The 23,971-nt window shown below is 42.4% G+C and overlaps 1 protein-coding gene across 1 annotated transcript in view; it reads left to right on the top strand.

Moving 5' to 3' along the window:
- Positions 1-23,971, top strand: part of nlgn1 (neuroligin 1) — a 377,293-nt gene that overhangs the window by 34,200 nt on the left and 319,122 nt on the right. Inside the window, exon 2 of the mRNA XM_004552939.3 lies at positions 9,606-9,672. The gene's annotated coding sequence lies outside the window, so the exon portion shown is untranslated. The remainder of the gene's footprint in view (positions 1-9,605; positions 9,673-23,971) is intronic.

Raw genomic sequence — 23,971 nt, 5'->3', positions numbered from 1 at the left:
ATGGCCTGAACTGTACCAATTATAGATTTCCAGTGATAATCAAAGTAATAAATTGATCATTTCAAAGAGCTATTTCTCTGAAATGATCAATTCATGAACTTGAAAAATCCAGGTAACAAATAGAAAAACTGGAAAATCTTGCAAATTACTCTGCCAATCATGATCCACATCACCTATAATTTGTTTTATTATTAAGTATTTATAGTTTTAATTGATATTTGTGCCTCAAGCTCTAAACAATAATTTGACATAGTTGAGTTGTAAACAGCTACCTTTTAAGACTCAGTATCACCTATTGGGGAAAAAAAGTGGATTATCCTATTTGAGATAAACTACATTTCATTCATTCATACCTCTAGCAGCATGTTCTGGATGCGCCGAATGCACATTTTTGCAGCCCCTCCTCTTGAGGACCGCAAGGACATTTTCTGAGAGTACTGGTCCAGCTTTGCCATGAATGTTGTCTCCAGGTTAACAGTGGTGATCCTTCTGAATTCTTGGTTTATATGTATAAAAAAAAGGCACAAACAGTTTAAATGACTTTAACTTGGGTGATTCAGAAGGCTGTAGTACAAACAACTTGTGCTACATCAGCATTATAGTAAATTTTAATTCATTGTTTTTGAATATTCAAGATGAAAAACAAGAAAAATGCTTGTAAACTACTGCAAAGAAATGGGCAAACTACACGCAATCAATATTCACACTTTTTTAACTATAGTCTTTAGTCTAATCATTATCTCACAGGAAATCCTTATGACATTAAAAGTTAAAACTATGTATATTATTTTTAGTGTTGAGTTTCTCCTAAAAGTTGCTTTATGTTTCCAAATCAAAGATATTTTTTCTCAAGTGATACAACTGCGCTTATGTATCTGCAGTTAACACACCAAAAGAGCAAAATTATATTTTATGTGCTAATGCACACTCAATGTAATGTCATTAAAACAACTAGTTTATGAATGTTACTTAAGATCTTTCCTGTGGCGTTTCTACAACATGGCGTTAGCTTCCTCGCCCGCGTTTTTTGACTGAACTTTGACACAGGCTGTTCTTCAACTAGGGCTCAATTAACAAACTTCAATCTCACATAAAAATAACTCTAGGACTTAACTTCGATGCATTTTGACGTTTAAACCGAATGTATACTCAGTAACCTACATTTGTTTAGTCATGAATGTAAAACGGCCCAGCCTTTAGCTGGTCAAACCTTCATCAACGCTGCAACGATTTCAAAGTAGAAAGAAGAAAAACGTGTATTACCCTGTCTTTGCAGAGTTAAAACTACTGCTACAGAAGCTCAGTGTCAATTAACACCATTTGGCTGCCACCGTAAAACAAAACTTAACAAAGACTTACGGTCGAATTACTTCACAAGTTAGCCAGAAGTGTAACGTTACTAGCTTATCACCACCACTCGCCGAGGAAGAGTTTAGTGTTGTGTAAAAAGGATTTCTTGCAGTGCGTGTTGATAGAGTTAAAGTTAGAGTTATTAGCTGCTGTGAATAAAACAAGGCAAAAAATTGTACTCACCACAAAGCTTTAATGTTTGATAACGTTCCGTACAAAATGGCGCTTCTCCGCTTTCTCTCTTTGCCTCCGTTTCTTTCGATCAGTGGTCTGAGAGCACAACATGTCGGGGCAAGTCAGCCTTGTACTCAGCTTTTAAAGGACGCTTACGAGATTTTTAAGTTGTATTAACTGAATACACTTTCATGTTAAGTTAACACAGAAATGTCTGTTCAAAATCGATATATTACTGAGCTAAGACTGTTTTCTTTCTTTTCATTTCAACCAACTCATTAAATTAAGTTATCAACTGATTATAATGTGTACATGCAACAAACTTAATTTTTTATGCAGAAAAAGCTATTGATTTTAAGCTCTACTTACTAACCCCATGAATCATTTTTTAGAGTGTATATAAAACAAGCCCTATAATCAAAAATAGTCCCACGCAAAAAAGAGGATTGTCTCACCTGTTATAATGTATCTCCGACTTTGTTATGTAGATCTAACCCGCTGGATTCATGCTAAAAAAAATATGTTCTGCTGCCAAAGGGAGGGAAAACAAATTTAATTTAAACGCAGAGGAGCTTATACAAGCATCCAATCACAGTTAACTTTATTAAGGAAAGCCCCTCCTCTCAGAGCGCGACAGGCAGTGGAGCGCTCTGGAAGGTCAAGCCAAAGGGGCACGAACAGACACACTGAAGGCGCTCGTTCAAGTTGCTGCGCCATGGATGGAGCAGAAGATAAAAATTTGTGTGCGTCTGCGACTTACACAGTTAGCACACGTTCGAAGAGATACAAAAAGCAGAGACTGGATGATCTAGATTGCACTAAGCCAACGACGTCAGCAGTTAGACATGAAGGTGAGTATAATGCTAGCTAGCTAGCTACCGAGCCATTTGGCTGCTAGCTACAGTGGCTAACTAACATCACATAACATGTGAATAGCTCTATTACTATTGGTTATTCCAAACGATTGATATCACTTAGTTGTATATTTTTAGTTTTGTTTATGTGCATCATTAAATTTATATTAAACACCCTGGTAAGGCAGTACACATAAGAATTATCTGCCTTGTTTTAGAAATGTCTGAACCACCACGTGTATATAACATAATTTTTACAAAGTGGCTTTTTATAAATTCAAGTTGTAACCGTTTTTAATCAATATTTTATTTGAGTTTCCCAAGTTTAGATTATAAATTATTTTAGTATTGTAATTTAATAATTGTTTGTTCTTTAGATTCTTCTTCTAATCCTGCCCCTACTGCAACTGCCCTTCTTAACAAGGAGCGAGAGAAACTGACTTTTCTTAAGGAGGAACTGGAGCGCGACACCCTGATGGACCACTGGGACGCTTATTTAAGGACATACAAAAAATATTTCCAGTTTGAACCAGTCTGGCATGAACTTTTTTTGGAGTGGGTGACTGTTTGGTGTTTTAAAAAACACATTTAATGTTACATGTGTTACTCTTACAATACATTGCCATTTTTGACAGTAGTTAAATGTTATTTCAAGCACTGATTGTAATTTAGGTCTAAGTGTTATAAATGGTGACATTATACATTTAAGACTCACTTTTGGCAATTATAAGTGTTTATTAGTGATTAATAAATGTTGACATGTTTTAAACTTTACGACAAAGCTATCTTTTGTCATTTATAAATGTTTATTAGTGATTAATAAATGGTGTTATGCTTTACACTTTACAATAAGGCTCCCATTTGGCATTTATAAATGTTTATTAGTCCTTAATAAATGTTGACATGTTTTAAACTTTACAACAAAACTCTCTTTTGTCATTTATAATGTTTAGTAGTCATTAATAAATGGTGTTATGCTTTACACTTTACAATAAGGCTCCCATTTGGCATTTATAAATGTTTATTAGTCATAAATAAATGGTGTCATGCTTTACACTTTACAATAAGGCTCCCATTTGGCATTTATAAATATTTATTATTCATTAATAAATGGTTTTATGCTTTACACTTTACAACAAAGCTCCGATTGATAGTTGTGGATATTTATAATGCATTTCTGAAGTACAATTTTATATGATAAAAAATATGTTTACAAATGCTGATTGTGCTTACAGGATAGTAACTTAGTCTGAAATGTTTAACCCTTTAGAGCCGATCGGAGCGGGAACGCTCTGTTATGCGTAACTATTTTTAAATCCCAGTAGCTCTGCAACCACGTAAGCTAGCGCAAAAATTTTTTTTGCATATGAAACCAGAGGAGTTGTACTTACATCTTATGCCATCAGCTTGTCCTAGGTCATGGTTTCCTTCCACATAAAGCTTTGCAAAAACTGCATAAAAAGCGCTTGCAGGAACAAAAACATAATATTCCAGAAACACGCTTTACCGATCCGATCAGCTGTCCATAACACTTCCTACGTTGGAATAGACGTCAGCGCGAACTTTTGCATTTCCGCCATTACCTGCCCGAAACCGGAAGTGACGTCATTTTCGCGGAAATGTAGTCTTTTTTGCGATCAGGGCCTCAGGGCCTATACTGCTCTTTTTAAAAGTTATCTTTGACTTTATGACTTTCTGTGTCGTTTCTGGGATGCTTAGGACTCATATTGCACTGCTGGAAATAGTTTATTTTGATGCATATGCTGCTTTTTTGCAAATTTGCAGTATAATATTCATTTTCGTTTTTCCTGCAGTGTATAAAAATTGGTGTATTTCAAAAATAAAACTATGAAGACACTCAAAATAAATTTCCTGTGGTGGGAAACTATTTTGTGCAACTTTTTTGTATTTACAGTTTTGAGGGATAAGCCTCTTAAATTTCTCTAACTACAAATATATGTTAAAAAATCAAAAACGATTTTCAATTTTTTTGTAGTTTATTGCACTTTTTGCAATTTATGTAATTACTATGCACTTAATGAATACATATTATTAAAATCTGGGCTATAATGGTTGTATTGATGTATAGCAACTTGAAATGCTCCCAAAAATGGCTCCACAGCATGTACAAATATAATATAAGCTCTGGCGGACTTGGTTCTATGGTAGGTCTTAAAGGGTTAATATAGCAACTCTAGATGAAATATATAGGTGAACACATTTGGCTCACTATTTGGCAAGAAACCGGTCAGTTTTTTTCCTCTTTCTCACCCTTAACTAATGCATAATAAACCATTAATAATGGTTTATAAAGCATTTACAAATTAATTAATAATATAGCTATAAACTATTTATTAGCATCTATAAGGGGAGCCTTATTGTAAAGTGGTACCTAACTTTCTTCAACATCTTTGCAAAGTAAAAATAGATTTGATTGAATTTAAGTATAAATTTAAGCACAGAAAGTAAAAGTGAAACAATGCTATTCTCACTTTACCTAACAATAGAATGGACATACTGCCTTTTACCTTGACACTAAATGCTAGTTAGATGTAAATCATGCGTAATCACATAGGACCATTTTTAAAGCTCCTTACTTTACCTGAACAGAGTGGTTCTCTTTTACATTTTTGTCAGACTCCTTCCTCAAAAAGTAACAAATAAATTGTGAAATTGGAAAAAATTATAAAATCGGTCCTGTATAAACAATTATTGGCATTCCCTACAGCAAATCCAATTAGTGTGGGTTTTTTTTTTTATCATTTACATCTTTTGATCTCGTCCTTTCCTTTATGTGTGTCATGTTTGTTTACAGCGACAAGGAGTGGGGCAGATATTCACTTTTAACTGCCTCAGTTTTATCAAAGCTGACAAAAACTAGAGGGCACAGTGAGATGAAGAGCAAGATGGAAGGCCACAGGCAGTCAGAGCCCTCACAAATAATACCAGAATAATAAACACACTGAGCAAATCAGAGAGGCCATGCTGGCAGACATCTCTTTATCTGGAACGTCACTGCAGCTTGATTTAAGATTCACCATTTCTAACACATTAGCTGCTGCCACCTGGAACGGCAAATGTGTGCCATGTTACAATTCAAACATCTCTGATTTGTGTTGAAGGAGAATATATTAGGTTTCTAAAATGGCACTCAGGATATTTTAATACCTTTTCAATAATGCCTAGAATTCAATTCAATAGAACTCCCAAAGATATTTTGTAAAAAGTGGAAAGTTTAAAATCAGCAGAATACAACAGAAAACAACTTACTCTTATGCAAGAATTGTTTCCCCTACTTAACTAAACAAAGGTTATTTCAAGGTCCACCACTTGAAAAGCTTTGTATGATTCCAGAAAGCTATATTTATGTTGCCTTTTAGATAGCCCTTTTCTTGGAGTGTGTTAATCGCTCTTCCCTCTAAAGGTACATTTTCTCATTTTTCTAATGTGTGTGTACTTCTCAAGCTCGGTTCCTCTACCAGTAACCTAGATGTTTAAGGGAACTGCATGTGAAATTTTGGTCAGACATCTCTGATGTTGTGATTTGGCACTATATAAATAAAACTGAATTGACTTGAACTTACCAAGTCCAAATTACATCCTAATGTCCTTGTTGTAGATCCTGGTCAGGTGGTTTAGTCAACGTCTCACTCAAACCTGGCTTGATCTATATTCCACTCCAGTCTTACTGATGAGCTAGCTTAGACTGTTGAAGCCTATGCAGAAGAGCAGCAGGGATAGTACACCATGGTACTTTCTGCACTTGATAGTGACTTGTGTGATTGCTTTGAAGTAGGCTTCCAGTGTTGTCTTCCAGTCCCATTGAGCTCCTGATGAATGTTATCTGTCTGCTGTTAGCCTTGTACAGTCCCAGGCACTCTATTATCTATGTGTGGAGCACTGCGTAGTAGGCTCTCTTGTTGTCAATCAAGAGAGTGCTCAGGTTGGACTGCTTGGTCAGAGTGCTGGTGTACTGCTCTATCAACCAGTAGCTGGTGCTTTGATTCTCTGGTGTTATTTCCAGTGACCTTCCGAACTGTGCTTACTGTGTCCCTTCAATACTTGGTTGGTTTCATATTACTGTGAGGGAACAATGATGTATTAAAGAGTTAACATAAATGTTAACCTAGCCTGTAAAGAATTTAACATTAGCTGATTAACTATTAGCAGTTACCTGATAGCCCCGTTAGTCACTTATTATCATTAATGTACTGGATACCAGATTGCAGGTCATGGATGGAATATTGAGCTGTGCTAGAACAGATTACAGACGCATGGAGAACGGGCAGGTTGCTGGTTGTTCGGAGCTGAAACCGCTGAAACCAAGCAGAGCTAAGCTGAGCAAATAACAAATAAAATCAGAGCAGCCCAGTCAGATGGTTTCAGTCCTTAAGATATTTTCTTATAGCTAATACCACACTTCATCCAAACTTTATTTGCAGATTTTCCATAAATCTTTAAATTTGATCTTCTTCTACAATAATTAAAGCATTTAGATGTGTTAGCTACTGTGTTGTTTGTTGTACCCTTGTTTCGGATTTTTTAAAAACCCTGGAGCGTTCAGGTTGTGCTGAAGAATAAAGGCGGTTATACCAAATATTGAATTTCAAGCTCACTTGAATTGTACAAAGCTTTTTTCTTATGTATATCTTATGTTCTTGTGTGTGTGTGTGTGTGTGTATGTGTGTGTGTGTGTGTGTATAGATAGATGGTTATATCTATAGATACATATAGATATATCTATGCATATAATTCCTGCAGTGTCAAATACTGCACCAGTGTGCTTTGTTACTAGATCAGCCATCTAAGAATGCCTTGTGAACGCAGGCTTGCTTTATTTTCTGTTGCTGGTTCATAAACATTAACCCTGCATGCTGTGTCCCTGTGTACAGTAGAGGCATTCAGAAAGAGTACTGAGATCTGAGTAGGTCATCCACATTTTGTCAGTGCTCAGAGTCCACAATCATTGTAGTTACTTATATAAGGAAAATAAACTTGAAGTATAAAAATAAGCTTTGGATCTCATATGCATATAGCTCAAATAAATCCAGGCTGTTCCACTGCCTGTGTAGACAGATGGATAGAATGAAATAAGAGGGTATCTGCATAACTGTTCTGCAGGTGGAACAACTAAAAATGTGGCTGAAATGCTGTCACTGTAAACAAAGCTTAAGAGTATCTGTTAATGAAAAGTGGGGAAAAAGTGGGGACCACTTGATTTTTATTGCCCTTGGATGAATATGGGGGCTTGCAAGAGACAAGTTGGACGTTGGACACTCTACATGAGCAGGCTGATCCCACAGGTATTAAAGTTGGTTTGAGGTCTGTTGTTGTTTGTGATAGGTCAAGCATTATGTCTTGGACGTGAGTCAGATTTTAAATAAAAAATAAAGTAGGTCAATTCAGGAGTCCTGTATTTTATATTGACATGCAACTGACACACATGGAATACTGCAGTCACAGCACCCTCAACCTTAACCTCAAGATGCTTTATATTGCAAGGTAAAGACTATAGAACAATAAGAGAAAACAATCACCTCCTTTAAGAAAGTGCTTGCAGCAGTGGGAAGGAAAAACTCCCTTTTAACAGGAAGAAACCTCTGGCAGAACCAGGCTCAGGAAGAGCAATCCGCCCCAACCAGGTGGGGATGATGGGAAGAAGACAGGACAAAAGCCACACTGTGGAATAGAGCCAGTAATTAATAATAACTAATGATTAAATGCAGAGTGCTGTATAAAGACATAGAGAGTGAAAAAGGGGGAGTGTAGAAGACCACTCAGGGCATCATGGGAAGCCCCCAGCCTGGGCCTATGAAATGATTTAAGGCTAATTTTAAATGTAGAGAGGGTGTTTGTCTCCTGAATCCAAACTGGGAGCTGCTTCCAAATGGGCCTGAAAGTTGAAGATTCTATACCCCAGGAACCATACGTAAAACAGCAGTCTGAGAGTGAAGTGGTCAATTTGGGTGATATATTTTAAGATAAGATGGGGCATGAGTATTCTAAGGATGTTAAACTCTAGATTTAACAGGGAACCAAGGAAGAGAAGCCAATATGGGAAAATGTCCTCTCTATTTCTAGTCCAGTACCATAGCATTTAGAGAGCAAACAACAGAGGAGCCGAAACGTCACCTCTTTCACTGACCACTGCAGAGGCTAATTGTAGCTCTAGTTGTGATTGCAGTCACTGGATGTCATGGCTCTTTGTAATTGCATCTGTTTGTGTTTTGGCTCTTGTGATTCTGGCTGTGACACCTTGGTTTTTAATGAGCGTAACCCTGACTACATGCAGTTGTTGTGTGCATGCAGTGATGGTTGTGCTGTCTGAGCATTGCATTGAAGCAGCGTATTCCTGAACTCCTGCAGCGTGTTTTAACACATCTGTCATAGAAGCACAGTAGGTTCAAAGCTGCAACCTAAGTCAAAATAATAACCTCAAAATTACAATGTTTTTAGACTGAACCAAGATGCAGATGCAAAAAAAGACTCAAGCACTGACTGAAAGACAAACAAGTTCTATCGAGGAAACAAGGGAAATTTGGGTGTATGTAAGAAAAATCAGGGACAGGTCAGTGAATGGGGTTGACAGGAGGTAGGACCGAGGACAAGTTAGCAGCTGAGGAAAATAAAACCCACCCAGAGACATATGTAAACTATTTAAAGGGATGTCAATGGCATGGAATCATCAAGAAGAAGATAAAGTAGAACAGACACAAAAGAGAAGAAACTAAAATAACAAAACATGAGCATAGTAAAATAAAAACTGCATGATGAACTAAATGTAACATTTCTGTATTAGTCTTGTGTTTTTGCCTGTGATTCTGTACTACACCTCCCTACTTGGTTTGCATATATATGTTTCTTTATTGGATAAGCTCTTTCATCACCCTGACTATATTTGACACTGAGGTGTTTCTTGGTTTTTTCTTAAGGATATCCATAACAAGGCGTATAAAGGCTTGTTTCGCTCATTATTTAGAGGTCTAAGCATATAACAGTCCATTAGTGAGTTGGAAAAAAACAAGTACATAATACAAGATATCTGGTGTCATCCAAAGTGAGTCTAAATTCCTGCATGCCAGGCACAATTACATTAGAAGAGAAAAGTGTGGAAGTGTGAGTGATAGGGAAAGTAGAAACACAAAAGAAGAAAATTCCTGTGCTTTTCAGATCCACAATCTCTGACACATTTGCAGTGTAACTTTTGACACACTATCATTATTTCAGCGGGAGCTGATGGGTGGAATGCACAGCAGAGAGCAAGGTCCTCATCACAGCAATGAAGATGGACACGGTAAGCACCCGTGATTTTATAATGTAACTGACATTTCACTTTAGATCCTCCTCTAGAAAATAATTATAATTTCCACACACATAGTAAGACGTCAATGGACCCTGAAGTCAAATTTCACCTTTCATTTTCTAAGAAAAAAATGTTATTTTGACAGGTAAGTAGGAGTCTGAAATTTCATAATATAATACGCAAACTGTAGTAACTTTAAAGAGTTTTGCAAAAATTCATTGTCATTTTAATGTCACAGTACTCTGCTTACAGAAAATCTGAATTAAAAAGTCATTTTGTGAGGTAAGTCATAAAATCTATAAGCCTGTGATGGTGAATATTTGAACCTACACAAATTGTAAAACTTTTTTCCATCATTTCCACAAGCAAATTTATATTAAATATGAATTGAAATCAATTCTGCTACTACAAGATGTTGTCTTAAATAATAAATATGATGTGAGCAGCTGTGACATTGTTGTAGTTCTTGGCATGGCATGGAGAACAGTATGACCACTAGGTAGGTCTTTAGTCTGATGTAGTGCTAAATGTCAAAATGTCAGTGTGAATGTTATCTGAAGACCGTAAGACCCAACAAGAAGAGGAAAACCGTTTGTAGTGTTGTATCAAATACAAAATTATGTTGAAAATACTCACTATATAATGCAATCATTTGCAAACCTAAAGAAACAACAGAAATATTAGCGATGAAAAGGTACAATCTGCTGTCACTGGGTGGTTGTAAACACTGGATCTTGAGATGAAAGCTCTTGATGAGTTGCTCTTGTCAAAACAAGTTTTTGTTATGTTAAATCAAGTAGTATGAGGTTTGCTGCCTTTGCAAACTGTGGAGGAATACCCTAACACTTACACCGCTCAGGAGTGTGTATCTGGTCAACTTGCTGCATCACACCAAGTAAACACTATTTGTCTAACCCAAGGGTAGCAGCCAAATAACTTTTTTTCCCCTTCCATCTACTGCCAGGAAAAGTAGTTTTTTGTGTTTTGTTGTGTTAAAGGAAAAGACAGTGAGAGCAAGTGAGATGTAAGATATAAGGAAGTGTGAAGAGAAGGAATTTAAATTGGCTCTCAAGCCACAGGTTGCACACCAATGAGGGTTTACCCCTGGCCAACAAATGTGATCTTAAAGTCAGGGTCAATTTTGTTTGCAGATGGAGGTTGAGAAGGAGGGGATGAGGGGCCCTGAAAAAAAAAGACTACTGGTGAAAGAAATAGGAAGAGGTGTGTGGAATTCATATAGCTTCAGCCCTATCAAGTCGACCTTGCTACAAAATGACAGAAACAAATTGTTTCAGATTCTCGCTTCTCATCCTCTCTGTTCCTCCCCTCCCTTTCCCAGCGAATACTCTTTCGCCTACTGTTTCCCCCTCCTTTTCTCTACAACACTTATCAGATTACACTTAATTGGAAAAGTCATTTTGATGGAGGGGGAAATTATTTGTTTCTCTATATTTGTTAATCTATTTTCCTGTCATTTCCTTAGCTTCAGGAAGCCAATGTTGTCATTCCACCGTAACCTCCTCACTCTGTCTCCTCATCATCTTTATCTTTCTGTCATGTGTCAGTAAGCCTTGACTGTTCTGAACAGTCCATCAGCTTATGGACAGTGGATTTAATGTTGAATTAGTGGCCATTTAATTTGTGAGAGGTTGATAACCACTTTCACCTAACACATCAAAAGTGGTGCAACTGTTACGTAGTTGGTTATGAAAAGCCAGTGTTGGGGAGTAACGGAATACATGTACCGCCGTTACGTATTTAAAATACAAAATATGAGTAACTGTATTCCGTTACAGTTACCGTTTAAAAGGGTGGTATTCAGAATACAGTTACTTTGTTGAAATAAATGGATTACACTGCGGTACTTTCCTGTTTCATTTTGTCGCGGGTCAGGACTGTTTGGGTTTTGTTTGACAGCTACGTGCTCTTGTTCCAGGCGGCAGCGTTATGGTTGACTGTGTGTTTGCGACTGTGTGTTTCCTGGGTGAGAGAGCGCCTTTTCGTTGTTGTTGTTGTTGTTGTGCTAAGCTAACAGGCAGAATGCTACAAGCATAGCTCTAAAGAATGTAGCATCATGGGCAGTGTAGTCCGTGTTGCAGGGAGAATGGACTGCCATACACGTTATGTGTCTGTGAGCGCGAGGAGGGAGAAAAAGGGGAGTGGAAAGGTACGAGTTGTCATCGAGGAAAAACGGCAGCTGGAAGCATGTAAATATAATAATAACCAGTTCAGCCAAGAAGAGTGCCTGACGAGCCCAGTTGTAAGTAAGCTATTTTGTGGTAAAACAATCAGCATGCTGTCGTGGTCTGGGTGAGTCACAGTGCCTGGCTTTCCTCTTCTGGGTGGAGTCATCATCACTCCTCCCAGGGTTCCCACCTGGAGCTGATTACTCACGTTGGGCTTTTCTGTTCCACCATAGCTGGTACGATCCACTGTATGTTCTCCAGTCTTCGCTGCCTGCCTCCCTGCCTCACCATCTAGAACTCAGGATCCATTTATCACCATACTCACGTAGGCCTCACATCCACGCTCCCCCCCCCCCCCCCCCCCCCCCCCCCCTCCTGTGCTACTCTACTTGCAAACAATGCCCTTCACCCCTGACTCTCGAAACCCTGTTTTCCAGTCAAGCTTTGCCTGTCACTGCCCGTGCTCACAGCCCTCCTCGCTTGGGAATATCACAGCTCATGTTCATGCTCCAAGCTCATGGTTAAGCTCACAGCGCCTAGCTCGTGCTCACGCCCATAGCTCTATAGAGAACACAAACGAACTGCAGTTTATGAAAATTAAACTTATGCCTTTTGAAGCAAGTTGGCTTCAGTGCGGAAGCCCAACTTTTACTTTGAAGACATGCATCCTCCATTACTGGTTTCATCACACTTTTTCAAGTATTACTACCACTTAGCTAGTGGTAATGTTTTGCTACTAGTGCAGACAAGTGACCAAAGCAGCACATTTTTGATGCAGCACCAACTTTTTGACTTTACTTAACCACAACCAACAGCTTCAGTGAACCATTCACCAACCACACACATTGTTCCCTCGCAGTCAGTGGTTGTATCTCTTCTAATACGGTGGACCTGCTTTGTATGCACAATTTCACATAAGAAACCTTTATGCTAGTGAGGTAACCGTCATTTCTGAAGCGCAGAAACATCGATAGCTTTAAGGATCTGAGTGACTGTAATAAAGGCCACACAATGATGGCTAAAACAGTGAGTCAGAACATTTCTTCAGTGGTAGGTTTGACAGTTTGCAGATCAGGTACATGTCTTCATCACTGAAAACAGAAGCTTTATTACAGTTTTTGCCCGTTGCTTGAACACATTTTGCAAAACTTTGCTCATTGTGCCAAAACTCTAAACACAAGTAAACATGACACAACACTGGGAAATATACAATTCACATCTGTGCCAAATTAAAACTCTACTCTCAAAACCTAAACTCTGCTGTCAAAACCTAACATTCCTTTGTCAAAATGAAACTCTGTTGACAAAATGACACATACTTGCATCATATGCAAACACTTACAGATCAGGGGGAACACACTAGTCTACTTTATATAAAACACTGCAGTCTTTGATTTTCATTGTTTATTCAGACGCAGATGCACAGGCAGCTCAGTGTGCACTCGCGGAGCAGATACTGCACATGGAGCGGACATTCCCGGACTCTCTCATCATTGCTCTTGGGGACTTTAACAAAGCCAATCTGAGCCATGAGCTTCCCAAATACAAGCAGTATATTAAATGCCCGACCAGAGAGGAGAGGACATTAGACCACTGTTACAGCACGATCAGCGGGGCCTATCGCGCGGTGCCCCGCGCTTCACTCGGACTTTCTGACCACGTCATGATCCACCTAATCCCCGCGTACAGACAGAGGCTGAAGCTCTCCAAACCTGTCGTGAGGACTAAAAAACTGTGGAGCAACGAGGCTGTGGAGGAGCTTCGCACGTGTTTGGAGTCTACAGACTGGGACACAATGAAGGCTGCTTCTAACAGCTTGGACGAGTTTACGGACACTGTCACCTCCTATATCCACTTCTGTGAGGACAGCATTGTGCCATCACGCACCAGGGTGAGTTATAACAATGACAAACCCTGGTTTACTCCTAAACTCAAAAAGCTGTGGCTGGAAAAGAGAAAGGCGTTCAGAAGCGGAGACAGGGACTGCTACAGAGAGGCCAAGTACAGGTTCACTAAAGAAGTGGACATTGCTAAACATCAGCACTCTGAGAAGATGCAGCAGCAGATCTCAGAGAATGACTCGGCCTCTGTGTGGAAAGGTTTTAGGAATATCACAAACTACAAGCCTAAAACCCCCCACTCCACTGATGACTTGCTCTTAGCCAACACCCTTAACGACTTCTACTGCCGTTTTGACGAGCCATCAGGCAGCCTTCACACCTCCAACGGCCCCAACAATAGAGGCACTTTGGACACTAATTCCCCCACCTCTCCCCCCTCCATAGAGCCATCACCACCTTCAAACTGTTCACCTACAACACCCCCCTCCTCACCCCACACAAAATAGGATTTCACACCACCTCCTCCCACCACAACTCTTCATATTCATGAAGCAGATGTGAGGAAGCAGTTTAAGAACCTGAATGCTCGGAAAGCTCCCGGCCCAGACGGCGTGTCTCCTGCCACCCTCAGACACTGTGCAAACGAGCTGGCCCCAGTGTTTTCTGGCATTTTCAACTCCTCACTGCAGGCATGTCATGTGCCTGCCTGCTTCAAGTCCTCCACCATAATCCCTGTCCCCAAGAAACCTAGGATCACTGGACTAAATGACTACAGACCCGTGGCTCTGACATCTGTGGTCATGAAGTCTTTTGAGCGCCTAGTTCTCTCCCATCTCAGGACCCTCACGGCCCCCCTCCTGGACCCCCTGCAGTTTGCATATAGAGCCAACAGGTCTGTAGACGACGCCATCAACATGGCCCTACACTTCATCCTGCAGCATCTGGACTCCCCAGGAACCTACGCCAGGATCCTGTTTGTGGACTTCAGCTCTGCCTTCAACACCATCCTTCCAGACCATCTCCGAGACAAGCTTTCCCAGATGAATGTGCCTGATCCCATCTGCCGGTGGATCACTGACTTCCTGACGGACAGGAAGCAGCATGTGAGGCTGGGAAAGAATGTCTCGGACTCCCGGACCATCAGCACCGGCTCCCCTCAGGGCTGTGTTCTTTCTCCTCTGCTCTTCTCCCTGTACACCAACTGCTGCACCTCCACCCACCAGTCTGTCAAGCTAATCAAGTTTGCAGATGACACCACCGTTATTGGGCTCATCTCTGACGGGGATGAGTCTGCCTACAGGAGGGAGGTTGAACGTCTGGTGTCCTGGTGCAGCCACAACAACCTGGTGCTGAATGCCCAGAAGACAGTGGAGATTATTGTGGACTTCAGGAAGCACACAGCCCCACTCCCCCCCCATCATCCTGACTGACACCCCCATCACCTCTGTGGACTCATTCCGCTTCCTGGGTACCACCATCACCCAGGACCTGAAGTGGGAGCCCACCATCACCTCCGTCATCAAGAAAGCCCAGCAGAGGATGTACTTCCTGAGGCAGCTGAAGAAATTCAACCTGCCAACACGGACGATGATGCAGTTCTACACTGCAATCATCGAGTCCATCCTCACCTCCTCCATCACCGTGTGGTACGCTGGAGCCACTATCAGGGACAAACAGAGACTGCAGCGTGTTGTGCGCTCTGCTGAGAAGGTGATTGGCTGCAGACTCCCATCTCTGCAGGACCTGTACACCTCCAGGACATTGCGGCGTGCAGCTCGGATCTCAGCTGACCCTTCTCACCCTGGACACAGTCTGTTTGACCTGCTCCCCTCAGGCAGGAGGCTCCGGTCCATTCACACCAGAACCTCTCGCCATAAGAACAGTTTCTTCCCCTCTGCTGTTGGACACATGAACAATAACCATAGGACTGTTCCCACCACTAACACATGACCCTACGCTGTGTCACTGCATCATTCCATGTTTGGCACTGATCACCACCTGCACTCATGTATATATCTTTCTACGTAGCACTCTTAATTCTTATTCTCATGTATATATCTCATGTATAGCTCATGCACATATCTTTCTACGTAGCACTTTTAATTCTTATCCCTACTTTTATTTTTTCATGTCTATTTAAGTGCTATTTATGACACTATGTTTGCACTGAAGCACCGCAGCAATTTCCTAATGTTGTAAACCTGCTCAACATTTGGCAATAAACCCCTTTCTGATTCTGATTCTGATTCTGATTCAGAAGGCATATTTTCAGGAGACACATTTTCAAACAACCAAAAAAGCAAATAGGCCTACTCAATATTGTACATTGCAATACCATGAATTCAGATAAAGCAAAAAAACAAAAACAAAACAAAACAACACAATAATATTGTAATAGAAAAAAACACTATACTGTAAACACAAAAAATCATGACAATTGTGCATACATGGGCTCATGGATCCCGCCGTCTGTTGGGGTCTGGCCACAGGACCTCATTAACATCGCAAGCAATGTCTTCTCCCGCTAGGCACCAGGGAAACTATCCTCTTGCATGTCGAAACCATCCATGGATTGCTGTCACCTGAATGTCACCGCAGGCCTGTTCCATTGCCTGCAGAAGAGGCATGCGGGCATGTGGTTGGCGGTCATATACATGCCATCTCTGTGACGGCCAGTGGGCTGGCCTTGTGTTTTGTTTTTTCTTTTACCTGTTTCTTGCAGGTAGGTGGAGCTGACCCAATTAGTGATGCAGCACACCTGAGAGGCCAGTCCCAGTGTATATAAAGATACCTTGACTGAACCAGTGGTGGCTGGCTTTGATGCTCTCTCTGGCACGTGTCATGTTCATTTGGAAGTTTCAGTTATGGCTGTTATGTCCTTTAAATTGTGTTTAAGTTGCTTTACCTTATTTTCATTAAATATGTTTTACAGCCTTTAAAAGCCTGTGTGTGGTCTCCCATTTGTTTGTCACTTCCTATGAGCCGGGTTGTGACAAATGGGGGCTCGTTCGGGATCGTCTGTGCAATTATCCTGGTTTGGTAAGCTTTCTAACATTTGATTGATAGCTGGTCTGTTTGCAGCTGCTTGTCTAGTTGTGTCTTGGCCTGCGCTTGGTGCCTGGTAGGCAATTGTTGAGTTGATTGCTGATCAGTTTGGTTATTTGTGGTGCTTTGATATTCTGGGTCTGCTGTGTATTGTGTTTGGGAGGCCATTTGGGTTAGGCAGATTGAGTGGAGGCAGTCATGTTAATACTGTTGTTTGCTGTAGACTTGAGCTAGTGTTGATGTGCTGTCTTGTGTCAACTTTGGAGCGTATGAGCTGTGTTGATTATTGAATATGCAAAGTTAAAATCAGTGCTTTCCCTGTTAGGTTGAAGGAGTGTTTCTCTCGAGAATCATTCACTGAAATTTCTGTTGCGGTGAACACGGTTAGAGCAGTTGTCTCGGGAGCACGTCCCCAGGATTGAGGGGGTCGCTGTTTGTGCAGTTGCCTTTCTCTTTCTGGCGGTTTTTAGTGCATAAGTACCCACCGTAAGTAACTGCATGAAGACTAGGCTTTAGTTAAGTAGATTTTGGTTAGGCAGTTAGTGGGAAAGTGCTGTTTTCAATTGCATGTCGAGAATCAATACTTCGCTGTTATGGCTACTGTTGATGCTTTTGTTCAGTCTCTATCGGAGGAACTCTTGAATAGTTGTACTAAAGAACAACTCTTGAAGCTTGCTGAACATTACGATGTCGACGTTGGAGATAAACGGTTGAAAGATGAGATTAAAGGAGTGTTGAAGGCTGCATTAGTAAAGAAAGGCGTGTTGCCACGTAAAATGCAGACCTTAGTGGCTGAGGTTGATCAGTCTGTGGTCTCAACTGCCGTTGCTTTGTCTTTTGAGCAGCAAAAGGAGTTGTTACTCTTACAAATGGAAAGAGACAAGCTGAGCATTGAGAAAGAACGTGTAAGGCATTCTTTAGAAAAGGAAAAGTTGGAGCTAGAGCAGTATCGGCTAGACCTAATCAAGGCGGGCAAGTTATCAGGTCGTGTTGAGGCTAAAGAGTCTTCTCCACAAGGAGTTGAAACTTTTGATGTCGTGCGTAATTTGCGCTTGGTGCCGAAATTTGATGAAAGAGAGCCAGATGCCTTTTTATCCCTTTTTGAACGCATTGCCGAATTGAGAGGATGGCCAGAAGTTGACTGTGTGATTATGTTACAGTCTGTTTTGACTGGAAAGGCTCAGGAAGCTTATTCAGCACTCAGTGCAGTTGATTGTCGGAGGTTTGCTACTGTTAAAGATGCAGTTCTGAAGGCGTATGAGTTGGTACCAGAAGCTTACCGTCAACGTTTCAGATCATGGAGGAAGTCTGATAAGCAGTCGCATATAGAGTTTGCGAGGGATTTAACTAAACACTTCAACAGATGGTGTTCGGCACTGGGAGTGACAACTTTTCAGGATTTATGTGAGTTGATGGTATTGGAGCAGTTTAAAGAGTGTGTTCCTCCTGTGGTTGCCACTTATATTGCTGAACGGGAAGTGACAACAGTTTCTGACGCTGCTAAATTGGCAGATGAATATATCTTGGCACATAAGGGGCAGGTTGGTAGAAACTGTTTTTCAGTTGGTGCTCCTGCTAGAGCTTTTGGTCAAACTAAGTTTATGTCATCGGACCCTGCGAAGGCCATTGGTGGTGTGAAGCCCAGTAAGTTTGGTCAAGCATGCAACTACTGCCATGGCGATGGACACTGGAAAACAGAATGTCCCTTGTTGAAAAGCAAGTTGGCGCGTACAGGCAAACAGGTTAAGCCTGCGGCTCTTACCATTCCTGCACGGGAAATTTCAGTAGTCTCTCGGGAGACGCCAGTTTCGACTAAGTCTGACTCAGAGAGCTATTCGGGGTTTGAGGATTTTGTGTCCGATGGGTTTGTATCACTCCCGGGTGATGTTCATAAAGTTCCTGTAAAGATTTTGCATGACACAGGAGCGAAGGATTCTTTTATCTTAGCCTCCGTGTTGCCATTTTCACAGGTTACTGATACTGGTGAGTGTGTGCTTGTTCAAGGCATGGGTTTAACCACTATCTGTGCTCCATTGCATAAAGTCAGGCTGTCATGCAGTTTTGTGGATGATGATATCTGCCTTGGTGTTTGTCCTGCTTTGCCACTTGAGGGCATACATGTGATTTTGGGGAATGATTTGGCTGGAAATCGAGTCTGGGCTGACAATTCTTTACCTGTTAAATCTAGAGTTCTGAATGATTCCCATGAGTGTGAACAGGGTTTTTCTGACTTTGCAGCTTGTGCTGTTACAAGGGCTGCAGCTAAAAGGGATGCAGAGCCTGTAACTCAAGCAGAAGAGTGTCAGGTTGAACCAGATTTGATTGTTCCTGAACATTTGTCAGTTTCCCAGCAAGAGTTAATTCAGGCACAGCGTGCTGATGCTTCACTGACTGAGCTGTTTCACAAAGTGCAACCTAGTGATGACGCTAGAAGTGCGGCCTCTGGTTATTTTCTGCAGAAGGAGGTACTAGTCCGTAGGTGGATTCCGCAAGGGTTGGACTGTGTTGGGAGTCCAGTTGTCCAGATTGTGGTTCCAACTAAATACCGTGACGAGGTGTTGAAGTGTTCTCTTCTTTCTTTCTTTTTTGCCTGTCCCGTTTGGCTCTTTTGCCATCAGAATTGTTGTCTAAAGGCAAAGAAAGATGCCCAACGGATTTACTTTACCAAATTGACCATCCCAGCCTTGCCGTAATGGTCCATTTGATTCACCTTTTATTGTTTATTTTATTTTCACTTACTGAATACGGGACAGACTTGACTGGGGGAAAGAAGGGGAGAAAGAAAGAGGGAAAGAGAAACAGCTGAGAAGAGGGACGGGGGAGAAGGGCAAAAGACAAAAACCAACAGAACGGGCAGAAAAAAAAAAGAAAAAAAAAAGAAGAAAAAATACATATATCAATCACCTGGATCACCTGCTGAGAAAGAAAAAAGAAAACAAGCAGAAGAGAACAAGAGTAATAGAATAAACAACATCACAATGATATATGGGAATATGACAGTAAATACTAAATATTAAACATTATTGTGCAGCACATAAGATCAACAGAACACAGTGTGCTTTGAGGTAGGAGCCAAAACGGGTGTAGTTTGTGGGTGTGATCACCCGTGTGTACACCTGTGAGCATGGACGCGCTTGTTTTTTTTTTTTTTAAAAGGTTCCTTCATGTAATGATCTGCTAGAGGGTGTGGGGGGGCCACAGCCCCGTCCTCCAGGGCATGAAGCAGGTATGGAGGAGATCAAAACTCCAGACATCCAGAGGCCCCCAGAACACAAGAGACCAAGGAAGACCAACAGAGGGGCAGCCGCGCCACTGTCCCAGAAAGAGCTGAGGAGAGTCCCAGATGAGGGCTTACTCAGCAGCCACGGAGCAGAAGCCAGGGGGGAGTTGCAGTGACGCGCCCGTGAGCTCCGCCGGCAGCCAGCCGTGCCTGAGTGACCGAGGCCCAGGCCGAGAGGCCGGGGGCACCCCACCTCCGAAGTGGCCCGAGCGAGCCCCAGGCTCCAGGCCCCGATAAGCGGCCGCCAAGGAGTGAGCCGGTGTGTACCTGGACGCCCATCCCCGGACACAAAGAACCACCAACGCACCGATGTCTGAGGGAGTCCGCCACTGGCAGGGGAAGTGGTGGTAGAGCGAGATAGGCCTCCATACCTTGGAGAGCCTGAGATGTCCCCAGAGAGGTGGCGCCTGACACCCAACCTGACATATAGACACAGACATACAGGCACACACAGATACAAACATCCATTCCCACCCTCATGCTCTCATATGCACTTACTCCACACTCAACCAACGTGGAGACAGACATAAAGAGACGTTGTACACACGATCACACTCCCCAAGCGTACTCTACGAACTGGGTCTAGGTACCCTTGCCCCTGGAGGGGGGAACTGCACCCAGACCCAGGTGGTGTTACCCTTTTCCCTGCGGTGGGGGGAGGCAGACCGCCTTGACTCCGCAGCAGCAGGGAGGCCCCACACTCCAGACCGCAGTCGGACGGCCAACTCCTCCTCCTAGCCCCCCTGCTCCAGCAGGCCGCAGAGAATGGGGGTGAGAGAAGACTCCAAACCTCCCTCCACCCGCTCATTGTAGTGTTGATGCATGTGTGTTCTAAGGTACATTTAAAACCCAGGAGGGCATGGAGCTACCTGCCAGAGAGCAGCAGGTAAGCGCATGGTCCCTCCTGCTAGCCCTCAATGTCTACGTGTATTTAAAATTGAGAGGTGGGCAATGACGCCAGGGGTGAGGTGTACACCCTGATGGTAATTTGGATTTCGTGTATCGTGCCTACCCCCAAGATCCTATATGTATGTGTAATGAGAGTGTGAGTAATGTGAATGTCTAAGTTGTGGGATAAAATTGAGGCAGAGGCAGCCAGAAGGGGGCAGAGGGGGGGGGGGGAGGTAGCCTCCTCTGCACCCTGGTGACATAACCCTACTCCAAGGTCCTGCATGTGTGGGTGGTTGTGGTGGAGCGGGAAGGGGGAGGCAGCTGGAGATGGGGAGGGAGGGAAGGAAGGGAGGGGCAAGTGACCCCTCCCTGGGGCCAGCTCCCCCGCTGACCCCAGTAGGCAGCCCCATACTCCGCGACCCGCCAGGGAAAGGGGGCCCAGGCCCATCCAGACCGGAGTTGTTGAAGTGTTCTCATGACAAATCTGGGCATTTGGGAGTGACGAAGACTTATAATTACATCTTGCGCTACTTCTTTTGGCCACGTCTTAAGCGTGATGTTTCAGCTTACATTAAGACCTGCCATACTTGCCAAATTGTAGGCAAGCCAAATCAGTCTATTAAACCTGTTCCACTTTGTCCCATCCCTGCTGTGAGTAACCCATTTAAACATTTGATCATTGACTGTGTGGGCCCTCTTCCTAGATCAAAATCTGGTTCGGAGTATCTGTTGACTGTAATGTGCCAGGTTACGCGTTATCCTGCTGCATATCCGCTGCGTACCATCACAGCCAAGTCTGTGGTGAAGGCTTTGACACAGTTTATTTCTATATTTGGCATACCGAAGATTATTCAGAGTGACCAGGGATCAAACTTGTCGTCACATCTATTTGCACAAGTTCTTAAGCTGTTGAATATTGTACATAATAAAGCCTCTCTTTATCATCCACAGAGCCAAGGTGCTTTAGAGCGCTTCCATCAAACACTGAAGTCCTTGTTACGTGCCTATTGCACCGAAATGAGGAGTGACTGGGAGGAAGGTTTACCGTGGCTTCTGCTGGCAGCGCGAGAAGTTTGCCAGGAGAGTACTGGGTTTAGCCCAAATGACTTGGTCTTTGGCCACAAAGTTCGGGGACCATTGACAGTGCTGTGCGATAAGTGGTTGTCAGGGGAACCACCAGTGAACTTGATAGATTATGTTAATGGTTTTCGGCACAGACTGTATGTGGCAGGTCAGTTGACCAAACAGAACCTTGAAAAGGCTCAGGTCAAGATGAAATATTTTTATGGCTGGCGGTCTGAAGAGCAGCAGTTTAGTGCGGGTGACCAGGTTTTGGCTTTACTGCTGATTGCAGGGTCACCGTTCCAGGCACGGTTTGCTGGGCCTCACACCGTGGTACAGAAACTGTCTGAACAGAATTATCTGATTGCTACCCCAGATCGCCGGAAAAGAAATCAACCTTGCCATGTTAATTTGTTGAAACCATATCATGTTCATCCTTTATCCGTCGGTCTGTCAGGCTCTTTCATTTCTCCTTCCGCATCAAATCCAGGGTTGACTGCTTGTACAATAGCACAGTCAGTTTGTGGAGGGGAGGATGTGGCAGCACCTGATGATCCTTTATTGCTTGGTCGTCTGAAGAATTCAGAAACTCTTCAGAACTTGGATGTGCTGTTGGGCCATTTTCCTGCTGACAAATGTGCAGAACTGTCTGCATTAATTAAAAGGTATCCAACCTTGTTTAGAGACATACCTTCTAAAACAACTTTGATAGAGCATGATATTGATGTGGGTGATGCAAAACCAATCCGGCAGAGGTTCTACAGGGTCTTTGAGGAAAAGAGGAAAATAATTGATAAGGAAGTTCATTACATGTTGGAAAACAACATTGCAGTGCCATCGTCATCAAGCTGGGCTTCCCCATGCTTGTTGGTTGAAAAAGCTGATAAATCACCACGTTGTTGCACAGACTTCCGTAAAGTAAATGCAGTGACCAAACCCGATTCCAATCTCTTGCCTCATATTGACGACTGTATTGACCAAGTCGGTGCAGCAGAATATGTGAGCAAGTTTGATCTGTTGAAGGGATATTGGCAGGTGCCACTGACTCCCAGAGCTCAGGAAATATCTGCTTTCATCACGCCATCTGGTCTTTATTCATATACAGTCATGGGTTTTGGTTTACGCAATGCTCCAGCTACATTTCAGCGACTCATGAATATGGTTGTTAATGGGCTGAAAGGCTGTGCTGTTTACCTAGATGACGTGGTGGTATATAGTAGCACCTGGGAGGATCATCTGGATCGCATTCGCACTCTGTTTGAACGATTAGTTTGGGGAAATCTGACTATCAACCTGGCAAAATGTGAATTTGCAAAAGCAACTGTGACCCATCTTGGTAAGGTTGTGGGCCAAGGTTATGTGAGGCCAGCTGATGCAAAGGTGTTGGCCATCAAAGAGTTCCCTGTTCCAGTAACCAAAAAAAAACTCATGAGATTTTTGGGTCTGGTCGGTTATTATCGCTGTTTTTGTTGAAACTTCTCAACAGTGGTTGCTCCTCTAACTGATTTGTTGAAGGCCAAAGTAAAGTTTATTTGGTCTGCAGCATGCCAGCAAGCTTTTTGGGATGTAAAAGCTTTACTGTGCTCTGAACCTGTGCTTTTATCCCCTCGTCTGGATCAGCCCTTCAAGCTGTACGTGGACGCAAGCCACATTGGTGCAGCTGAATTCTTTGGTCATTGAAAAGGAAGCTTTGGCATTAGTCTTGGCCTTGCAGCATTTTAGGGTATATTTAGATTCTGCTCGGCCAATTGAGGTATTTTCTGACCATAACCCTCTCACTTTCTTGAACACATTGCAGAACCCAAATCAGAGGCTTATGCGGTTGCAAATTCATAATGTAAATGTGTTTGCCAATTCAGGGTGAGACCCTGTTCTATGGGGGGAAGTGTGACGGCCAGTGGGCTGGCCTTGTGTTTTGTTTTTTCTTTTACCTGTTTCTTGCAGGTAGGTGGAGCTGACCCAATTAGTGATGCAGCACACCTGAG

Source organism: Maylandia zebra, linkage group LG23 (genome assembly GCF_041146795.1).
Source record: "Maylandia zebra isolate NMK-2024a linkage group LG23, Mzebra_GT3a, whole genome shotgun sequence".
Taxonomy (NCBI): domain Eukaryota; kingdom Metazoa; phylum Chordata; class Actinopteri; order Cichliformes; family Cichlidae; genus Maylandia; species Maylandia zebra.
This window is presented reverse-complemented; position numbering and strand designations above follow the sequence as displayed.